This window comes from Mycteria americana, chromosome 2, assembly GCF_035582795.1.
Source record: "Mycteria americana isolate JAX WOST 10 ecotype Jacksonville Zoo and Gardens chromosome 2, USCA_MyAme_1.0, whole genome shotgun sequence".
Taxonomy (NCBI): domain Eukaryota; kingdom Metazoa; phylum Chordata; class Aves; order Ciconiiformes; family Ciconiidae; genus Mycteria; species Mycteria americana.
The window spans coordinates 20,379,259-20,389,756 of record NC_134366.1 but is presented as its reverse complement, the minus strand read 5'-3'; the positions used below and the strand labels follow the sequence as shown (position 1 = coordinate 20,389,756).

The following is a 10,498-nucleotide window of genomic DNA, read 5'->3' as shown; positions in this document are numbered from 1 at the left end:
CAGTGCAAAACTGTGGTGCATCTGCACTTGAGTGCTGTGGGTGAGGCCCCAGGACTGGGAGTCCCGGTCTGCAAAACCCGAGGGGGGATAATGCCGAACCAGGAGGAGGGTGCCTGGCTGCCCGTAGGGAACAACTTGCAGGTTCGGTTTTACATTTATGTCTTTGGGCTCTTGCATCAAATACTGCATATGTGGCTGATTTCTAACATGGTTAAAATTTGTGGAGCTGATATGTCTGAGGCTCTGTCCCTGGAGGAATATTGTACGCAGAGTCCTGTGGCCAGCTTAATTGTCGGTGCTGTTATAGGAGGGAATACAGAGATAGTCCCCCCTCTAAACTGACAGCTCGGTTACACACTCAAACCATGGTCAAGCCTTTTACATGCAATTGCTGCTGAGACCTGAGAAAGTGGGTTTTTTTGAGAAACCTCTCCTCAGTATGTGGTCTTCTGACCTCATCATGGGATGAGACTTTTTTGATGTTTCTCTTGCCTTGGGGAGGGAGAGAGGGAGGACAAAGCAACCTGTCTGGCATGTATTAATTTCCTCCTCCTGTCAGAGTTACAGTCCTGAGCTGTTTGACCTCTGTCAAGATGGATGAGATGGGCTACCAAATCCAAGTTAGCAGTGACATTCAAACTTTTCTCTCACAGACTTCCTGCAGCAAAAATGTATGTTCATTTTATTCTGCTGCTCAGTGCATACATCTTTCTATATCTCTCTTTATATAAATATGTCATGGTTTAACCCCAGCTGGCAGCTAAGCACCACCCAGCCGCTCGCTCACTCCCCCTCGGTGGGATGGGGGAGAGAATCAGAAGAGGAGAAGTGAGAAAACTCGTGGGTTGAGATAAAGACAGTTTAGTAGGTAAAGCAAAAACTGCAGGCAAGCAAAGCAAAACGAGGAATTCATTCAGTCCTTCCCATGGGCAGGCAGGTGTTCAGCCATCCCCAGGAAAGCAGGGCTCCATCACGCGTAACAGTGACTTGGGAAGACAAACACCATCACTCTGAACGTCCCCCCCTTCCTTCTTCTTCTCCAGCTTTATATACTGAGCACGACGCCATATGGTATGGAATAGCCCTTCGCTCAGCTGGGGTCAGCTGTCCCAGCTGTCTCCCCTCCCAGCTTCTTGTGCACCCCCAGCCTGCTCGCTGGTGGGGTGGGGTGAGAAGCAGAAAAGGCCTTGACTCTGGGTAAGCACTGCTCAGCAGTAACGAAAACATCCCTGGGTTATCAACACTGTTTTCAGCACAAATCCAAAACATAGCCCCATACCAGCTACTATGAAGAAAATGAACTCTCTCCCAGCCAAAACCAGCACAAAATATAATGGGCTTCAAGGGGAACATTTCTCTGGTTGCTATTGCACAGAATACAGACAAATTACAGTAAGTCTGTGCTGTATACCCAATGTAATGCCAGAGTTTTTTTATTTTGGCTTGATTATTTTCCTTAATCTAGAGAGGTGAGTGAGTGTGCTTAATTTTTGTATTAGTATCAGTGGTAACCTCTGGCAAAGGAATGATAAATAGGAAAATATTAGCTTGCTAATAGTCCAAGTGGTTTAGCTAGGTGAATGTAGTGTAAAATTGCTGCAAAAAGGTGAATCTGTGTGGTATCTTACACTGTGCTGCTTTACCATTAGTGGTCCATTGTCTGATGCTGTGATTTGTATAGAAATAGAATGCTAAGCTATGTTCTGTGGGACAAACGTACATTTTAAAATTGAAAACCAAAAACTTTATTACAAGTAAAGATACAGCCTATTTTCTCTACCCATAATGAAACAAGCAGTTTCATCAGTTTGTCCTTTTTCAGTACTTTAAAATCGTTGCTCATATTATGTTGCAGCAGATTTGAATTTTGCAAGCCAGGGACTTTTGTTGAGCCCTTCATCTTCAAAAAGTGCCCTTGAGCTGAGCTTTCAGCTAATCTCTGTTGAAACCCAGCTTCGATTACATTTTGAGAGATTAGGAGCTGTTTGTGATGTCTTTGGGAATGACAACGCCAGGCTGTAGCAAGGGTGTAAGTGTGCTGTTCTTGAGTTTGCTGCTGTTTCTCCTCACCGAGGTAGCTGTGTTTTGTGGGCTTTGAATTTGTATAAAAGCTGAAGGGACACAGACCTTTGCTATGCCACCAAAGCGAGCGGACCTGCTCAAAGGAGTAAGGACCACATAGCCTGACTTAGCAGCCTTGCACACACGAGATTCAGCGATGAGGCACTTTCATCCATTAGATCTTTATTTATCAATATCACCTTGCTACTAAATTATAAGCAAGAACGCATTTATTCTCCATAAAAATGCTAATAAATTCCTCTTGCACTCATTTAAGCACCAGCCAGATAGCTTTACGTTCCACAGTGACACTTAACATACCAAGGTAATTGTTTTACTGCGGTGTGTTTTCTGCACTCTGAGCAATCAGGTTTGCCCTGTACTTGTCGCTTGCTCAGCATTTTGCTACGCTGAACAAACAGGATGTCACTGAGAAACTTGGGAATCTTTAGAGTGTTTTAAAAGACTTTAGATGGAGGAGCTTAAACTCATCTTTGTATCTTTTGGTATCTGCTTGTTCTCGTTTTTTGCCCTGGAGCACCAACATTCATACTTTATTTACAGATCTCAACAGGCTTTGCCTTGTCAAATATTTTGAATTCCGTAATGAGGTGTGTAATGTCTCTTATATAAGCTCTGGTTCTTGCTCTCCTAGGATGCCTTGCTGTTTTGTGCTTAAATGGATTTGCTGGTTCACTTTTCTCATTCTGCTTTTTACTAAGGAATTAAGAAAATAACATTTGGCTTCTCTTCTCCCACCATGTCCTAACTCTCTCCCTGCCCCCAAAAAATCCCAAGCAATCACCCTGCTTCAGATCATCAGCTTGGTTGTTTGGAACTAGTATCGCAGATATCTTTTTGATAGCAAATATTGTAATAGGCACTGAAACTGTGCATCCAAAAATGAACTGTAAGCATGTAAGTTGTCAGTCGGGCACTATATAATAATAACTCTCTCAATTACTCTATTGAGAAGAGTCTGAGGTCAGAAAGGTCCTTTTTGAACAGTGGGTCTGAACTGCTGTAGGGTTGTGCCAGAGGCCACAGAACTTCGCTTGGCAGCAGCAAGCCCGTACCTCCTCACTGGCATAGAGCCTGTCCCAAAATCTTCTGACATTAATGGAAAAGCTTTGAGTGGTGGAGGATCCCCTAGCAGGCAGCTGGCGTGTGCGAGGTGCAATAGCCCTAGCTGTATCTACACCGACACATGCACGGGCAGGGGCTGCCTGCTGGTAGTGTGTGTGTGGACTGGGGAAACGGGCACGTGTGGGATTCATGGCTCATGTTGGGCCATCTGTGTGGCACATGCGTGCTGCAGCCAGCGGATCAGATCCACTGCATGTGCCTGATATGTTTTTCAACCCACAAATATGGCATTTCTAGCTTCCCCAAGGTAGTTTAGATAGATTTTCCCTTCTAGCCTTGTCAACATGAGATAGTGTTGAAATATATAATCTCAGAAGATGTTAAAATCACAGAAAATGTGCAAACCTGTAAGGTATTACTGAGAGAAAAAGTCACAGTTCCAAGATGCAAGTGAGCTGAGTTGAAGGTGGACGAATGTCTCCAGCAGGAAATGGGTGCACTCATTTGTCCTGGATGAAATCTTCATTAATACTGTGATGGACTAGATATACAATCTGAACAATTCCTGTTTATGGACTGGCTCTCCAATTCATGTTTTATGAGTTTCCTCCCAGGCAAAGCTGCTCTAGTTGGTTTATTAGCGTCTTGTCAAAAAAACAATAGAGAGGATATTAATCTGAAGCTCAAATACCATGTCAATTAGCAGGCAGGGGTTTTGTACTGTGGAGTTCAGAATGTACTTGGCAGAAGAAATGCAAAGAAACCTTTTATCAATGAGAGAGCCTTAAAGTAGTAGATACAGACACTTCAGCCCCTTTTCTAAATATGGTCGTAAAATAGTCTGCACCAGATGCCAACTGTGAATGACACTTTGTTAATGTCATGTTTTAGATAAAAATATTAGAACAGAACTTCACTTTCATAGCAAATATGTGGATATTTTGATGAGATACTTTGGAGACAGAAACAAATGAAAAACCTGTTCTACTTCATGATATAGAGAGGCAAATGAAGAGAAGGTCACTCCTCTGGAAGCTGATGATAGTTAGATGCACTTTTCAGGAGCCCCGCCCTGAGTGTGGAACATACTGGTAGCAATATACTGTGGGAGAGTCCTGTTTTATTGGCAGGCAAAAAAAATCATAACTTCTGCATGCAATCATCAGTAGAATCTGTGTGAGGTCATTTCCTTTCAGCACAATGGGATAAAACAGTGCACTTGGGAAACTGTGAGGGGAGTGAAATCCAGGGATTATGGATGCACATGTCGGGGCTGTCTCACCTGGTGCCTTGGCTCTCACTGCTGGGAGGAAACAACTGAGCCTCAGCAGCTCTTCTGGTAATATGTGCTGCATCTGGGGGAAGTGCTTCCATCTCTACGTTCAGTTTCTAAATGTTTTAAATTAAAATAAATACTTCAGTATTTCAGTCCATTAGAAGAAGCTGGCTTTGATGCAGTTACATTAAGGTCTGAACTAACAGTGCCAGAAACCTTTTTCAACCACTTACACTGGGTAGTGTAGGCATAAAATGCTAGTCACTAGAAATTGCAGTGTCACGTTCATTTTGTATGTGCACATAGCTATGCTAGCTTGAAGACAGGAGACAGCTAAGACATTAATTTCTTAGCTAGAAAAAACACCTGCATGAGGTTTGAAATTGTGGTCTCACTGGCCATGTGTACTGCTTTATCAGGTTGCTCCCGGGGACTGACCCAGGAAAGCATCCCAGGCTGGAGTTCACATGCACATTTCAGGCCCTTGCCATACTTTCCAAATGCCCCAGATGTGTCCACACAAAGTTGCACTGAGTGTCCTTGTGATCTCCTATTCTACAGTGCTTTCAGCAATATCAGCAAGAGAAATGCTTTCTATGTGACCTACCATGTAGCTCTACCTAAGTGGCCCTGCTTGCGTCTGTTCATGATTGCCAGTAGCAAAAGTAGGGAAAGAACCTTTCTTTAACTTACCTGGGCCTTGCCTGGACCTCTGGATTCTCAGCTGGTCCCACTGCTTCCCCAGAGGTTGCCTGTTTGAAGCTGCTGGCAGCAAAGCCCCACTGGCTGAGCCTGAGCCCCCACTGGGATCCCTGGGGCCAGGACAGTCAGCAACCTGTGCCTTCCCTCTTGCTGTCCTTGTCTCAGGCTCAGGCTCTCCCTGGACCTTCGTCACAGCAGAGGTCCCCAGCACGCACATTTGGCAGCACAAACCCCCTGGGAGAAGAGGAAGGTGAGACCCTTCCCGTGTGTGTGCTGCAACTGGATTGTTACAGCTTCCTCATGGAACTGAGTCATGAGAGAGAACGTGCGTTGCCAAGTGATAAACACTTTGGGCAGGATTCAGCCTGGGACACTGAAATTAGTCATCTAATGTATGTGTAGATGGGATTTCTAAGCTCCCATTATAGATGGTGAAGATCCAGTCCACAAATCTGAGGGGAGGCATATTCATCAGAGAGGGTGGGGTCTGGAGACTGAGTCTGCCCATGGTGAGGAAGACACTAAGAGGCTCCATTCAGTTGCCCTCTTAGTAATACTGATAACTGGTACCTTCGAGATGCCCAAGGCTACCTTAGGCATCCGGATGGGGCTTGCACATTTGACACAGAACCTACAGGATACCTTAGCTCTTCTGCTGCAGCAGCTGGAGGCCAGCCAGAAAACTCCAGGGCATCTTAATGGCACCAGACACCAACACTTTGGCAGCTGAATCTGACTGCAGTAGGAACTGTGATGCCCAGCTCACAAATAAAGGTTTGCAATTAGGTGCTTAAATTTAGATACCTCAATCTCAAACTGAATCCCACCTTTGTTTTCTGGCAAGAGCCAAAAGCCACTCTGAAGACATTTACATCCGTAACACACACAGAACATAGACTAAAGACAGTTCCTCACAGCCCACACTCAAATGAGCATCCCCTTGGCCTCTCTCCCCTCTGGCCCTAAGACTGCCCAAGGCATGGGGATGCAGCCCTCTTCCTTCCCAGCCTCCTTGGAAACCTCTGCAAACCCAGCCTGAAGCAAAGACTATTTGAAAGACAGGCAGCCTGAAGAGAAATCTCTCTGGCTGTGGTCCTTCACAAAGATTTTAGAATCAGCTGTGCCCCCACAGAGCAGTGTTTGGGCCTGAACAGCATCAAATCATCAAGAAAGGGCAGCTCGCCCTGCCCTTCCTTCAAAGCAATGCAGGTGAGAGCCTGGCTGAAGGCAGCACTTGCCCAGTTAACTCATGTGGAGCAAGTGACCACTGCCACCTCCCTTCCCCACACGTGGATGAGCAATTAGTCCTTTCCACCCTCACCCTTGGTGTCTGGCTGGGGACATCTCACAGCCCTGGCCTCAGCCCCCCGTGCCAGCACAGGGCTGCGAGAGGACATTCACGCTGCCTCTGAGAGCTCATCGTGTTGAAGAGGCGGCTCTTCTCATCACTGCGGGTGAGACACAGGCTTTGGCAATGATCAGGACCGGGCACAAAACCTCCCAGTGAGGAACTGCCCTGAGGTTTGCCTAAAAGGCACGATCTTCTGCTCCCCTTGTGCTGTAGCCTTTTGAAGGCCACATGGTCACTATCAGCCTTTGATGCAGTCAGTGGTTGCACCAGTGACCATGCACCATCACCTTCAATGCCCAAGGACAAGACCTTTTGAGCGCAGCACAAGGTCTGATGTGAACGTGCCTGTGGTACCTAACAAACTTCAAAAAATTCTGTCCTCTGAGAAGTTACTGCAGATACTCTTCGTGATGTGGAGAAGAGTGACACCAGATTTTTATCCTGGAAAAGTTGCATGGTACTTCTTTGACTTGAAAACAGCTATTGGTTATGTATCACCCTATGAAAAATAGCTCTGATTACAGACATGAATAATAGTGTATTTCACATTCCTTGTAGGTTCTATTTATGCATTTGCTAACAAAACAATTACTATAGTTGCACTGAATTATCTGGGTATAAAATTTATTAGTACAGAGGATAAGCTCAGTCAGTGAACTGTCAAGCTGCACATAACCTTGCCAGTATAACCAACGTCATGTTATGCTTGTGGTACTTGTTTGATAACTCCATTGTTTGATCCTCTGACAGAAGAACCTGTATTTGTTATTGCTTATGTTCATTCTTATTATCATAATAGCCATTCAGATCCATATTTTATATACAGCATACACTGAACCTAGCAGATTTGTTTGGGAAAAAACCCACCTTCTTAGCAATATACCAGCTCAGTGTACCCCTCCCTACTCCTACTTACCCATTACCTTCTCAGCAAACAACCGATTGCCTTGTCAGTCCAGAATGTGCTTGGATGCAAGAGAGACAATTAACACTGTTGAGAAATGTTCAGGTATTATCTCCTGGGTCTGAAGAGTCTTGTGTTTTGGCGATACAAGCTACCATCAAAGAGAAATGCACAGGAATGCATGGGCCTTCACCAACAGAAATAGAAGTTATTCAGGAAATGAAACAATTAGGTAAAATTGAGACTATAAGCAAGAAAGAACTGAAGGTGGCACTGTAGGAACAGACATTCCCCTTTTTAGAAAATAAAGATGGTAAATGCCTGCTTGCTCTTTCTCTTTGAAACGAGAAAAAAAAGAAGCGAAGATTGTCAGACATGAACCATATTTCCCCATAGCTTTTTCTCACTTTTTGCTAGTGAATATATATTCAGTCCCCTTCCCCAGAGTGGGAGGGCTTCAAGGAGAGCATCAGGGCACTCGGTGTCCTTTCCCGCAGAACAGGCTCAGGGCTGTACAGCCCGCAGCGTGCAGGCTGCCGGCACCGCAGCGGAGTGGCCAGCTGAACGTGAGGAGCTGCAGCCCGTTTGGTGCCAGGCTGAGGAGCCATCAGCTACGGCACTTTTCTTTCCCAGGTGAGTGAGGCCTATGGCAGAATATTTACTTTCCACAGATCTACCCCTAATGCTCACTAGAAGGGCACAAAGAGAGGCTTCTCACAAGCGCATCTAAACCAACCAGTCTTTACACAAAATGCTGAGGGTTATGACTCACCCCTGCAACTCTTAATTCCAGTCAAGCCTTCAAACTACCTTTGCCTAAACTAATCCCCCATCCTTTTCTTTGCCCCTTTGTTCCCACTCCACTGTAGGTGGTGGCCGTGCTGGGCTGCAGGCAGGAGGGCTTTCCAAAAGGAACCCTTTCGTCCTGCAAGGAATCACGGCTGTGTTGCGGAGGGGTTTGTGGTTTTGGAAACTATGGCCTAGAACTCCAGAAGTGTCCAGCACCCACTCTGGAGACACACGGCAAGGACAAAATCCCGAACTGCTGCACAATTGGACCACAGCGTAAATGCCTAGTTTTGGAAATATTACAGGCTAGATGCACACATCTCGGAAGAAAACTTGTGGATTATAGCCAGCGTCTGCATCTACCATAGTGCTGTTTCATAGTGCTAGAAAGTTTTTTAAGACAGAGACCTGCCTTCCCGCTCAGCCACAAGAACCAGACTCCTGTGTTAGGAAGTGGCAGGGGGACCTGGTCTGGGGGTTAGCTTGGGCAGCGAGAGCACAGAGGTGGGTTTTACATGTCATTTGGATTTGGTGCAGTTAGTGGGTATTTTTACTTTATTTTGGACTTGTTTTGGATTCTCTGAAGGTGCAGCCTTTTCTGGTCACAAGTCTGCTCCTATTGATCAACAATATAATGTGGGTTTTTTTTCACGAGAAGGACAAATCATTTGTCACTGTAGGCAGAAGCAGGCATGAAAGCTTTGAACATCAGGAAAGGGACCTTGAGCTGGACTCTGCACCAGGAGCAGGGTGCAGAGCAGTGCACCAGTGCACAGTGTGTCAAAACGAGACGGACCTTCAAGCAACGGCAGCTCCAACACCAGTTAGCTGGTGGGGAACCAAAAAGTGTAGCAAACCTGTGTGTGTGCACACATGCATATAACACAATGGAAGTTCAAGACAACAATGTCATACAAAACAAGAACAGTGTATGTTATTCGTTATCGAGATACTACTGAAGAGAGGAGAGTTTTTAGATGTATATGCTGGAAACTGAAAAATATAGCCATTGTGTGGAGGATGTGTGATTCTCCTGCATGCCCCTTTTGTGTTCAGCCCAGGACGCCCCATGCCTGTCTTTGTGAACCTGGGGACAGCCAGTGACATCCCCACCAAGGACTGTTGCAAAGGCTTCACAAATGCATGAGAGCTGTGCAAGGCGTTTAAGCACGAGTAAAAACAAGTATCTAGGGAAACTTGTTACTTGCTGTAGCAAGTTGCTACAGCGTGTAGCTTATTACCTGTTGTAACAGGTTTGCACAAGGTCTGCAGTTGCCTTCTATGAGGTTGCTACAAGGTTTGTACCATGGAGGTTAAGCTCCATTACATTTTGCCAATGCTAAATTTTACTCTTAAGGAAAAATGCAAAAAAAGATTTTGTCGGGGTTAATAAAGCTGTGGGGACAGCCCAGTGTCCCCAAAGTAAAAAACGTTCCTACCTTCTTGCTTGTAACCTCTGCTGCTGAGCAGGGTGTTGTATTCGAGCCATCCAGGGTGTCTTTGGGCATAAGCTTTGTTCCAGGACCCAGAGTATGTGAGCGTGCCATGCCTCTGAGCCTGGGGGTGAAGCTGGTGTGCATCATGATGACAACTTGGGTAGAAAGAGTGGGGCGTTGTCCCCAAAGGGCAACTTGCAAGGCACTTGTGAAGATTTCAAAGGTGTAACTTTAGGATTTAACAGACTGATGCTTCCAACTGAGGGGTCTGTTGTGAGGGAGGGGTGTTATTCTGGGTGTTTCCTTCATGTCGGCATTGCTGCTCTCTGAAGGTCTTTCTCTGTAGGAGGGAAAGGCAAGCTCCTTCCATCACTTCGAGAGGAGAACCAGGAGCTTTCTCCTTCCAGGGCCCAAGGTGTGATGGAGTGTGCTCCAGGGAGCTCCCCTTGCCCAAGGAAGCGTCCAGCTGAGGTCCTGCAGCCTGACACAGATTTTAGGGCCCTCAACTTCATCTCTGCTTCTGACACCACAGCGCCCTAGCTCTGAGCGTGTCTTGCCAAACAGGAAAGACAAGCAAAACAAGCACATGGCGTATTGTTCTAGAGACGCCAAGGAAGACTGTGTAGGCAGGAATCTGGTATCAGCCTGGATATTGTCCCCTGGGAGACTTCTCTCTGTAAGTGATTCTCAGTTATGGCTGTGATGAGCACATGTTGATACCAAAATTTTCATCAGTGAGCCACCACATGAAAGCGTGCTTATTGTCCGGGTGTATGTTAACTGCTCAGATTAGGGCTTCTGTGAAAGTGTTTTATTCGCATGGGAAATGCGAGGACCGCTGTGAGGCGGTACTCATTGTGGCTCATAGCCCGCCTTGCTTCGTGTAAGAAATG

At 45.9% G+C, this 10,498-nt stretch overlaps 1 long non-coding RNA gene across 1 annotated transcript; it reads right to left on the bottom strand.

The window, feature by feature from the left end:
- Window positions 1-1,571: 1,571 nt before the first annotated feature.
- On the bottom strand, window positions 1,572-5,444 carry LOC142406575 (uncharacterized). The gene is made up of 3 exons (XR_012774617.1): window positions 5,117-5,444; window positions 4,430-4,536; window positions 1,572-3,791 (listed from the first exon to the last, which is right to left on the bottom strand). It is a non-coding gene; the product is annotated as an uncharacterized LOC142406575 (long non-coding RNA).
- Window positions 5,445-10,498: the final 5,054 nt, after the last annotated feature.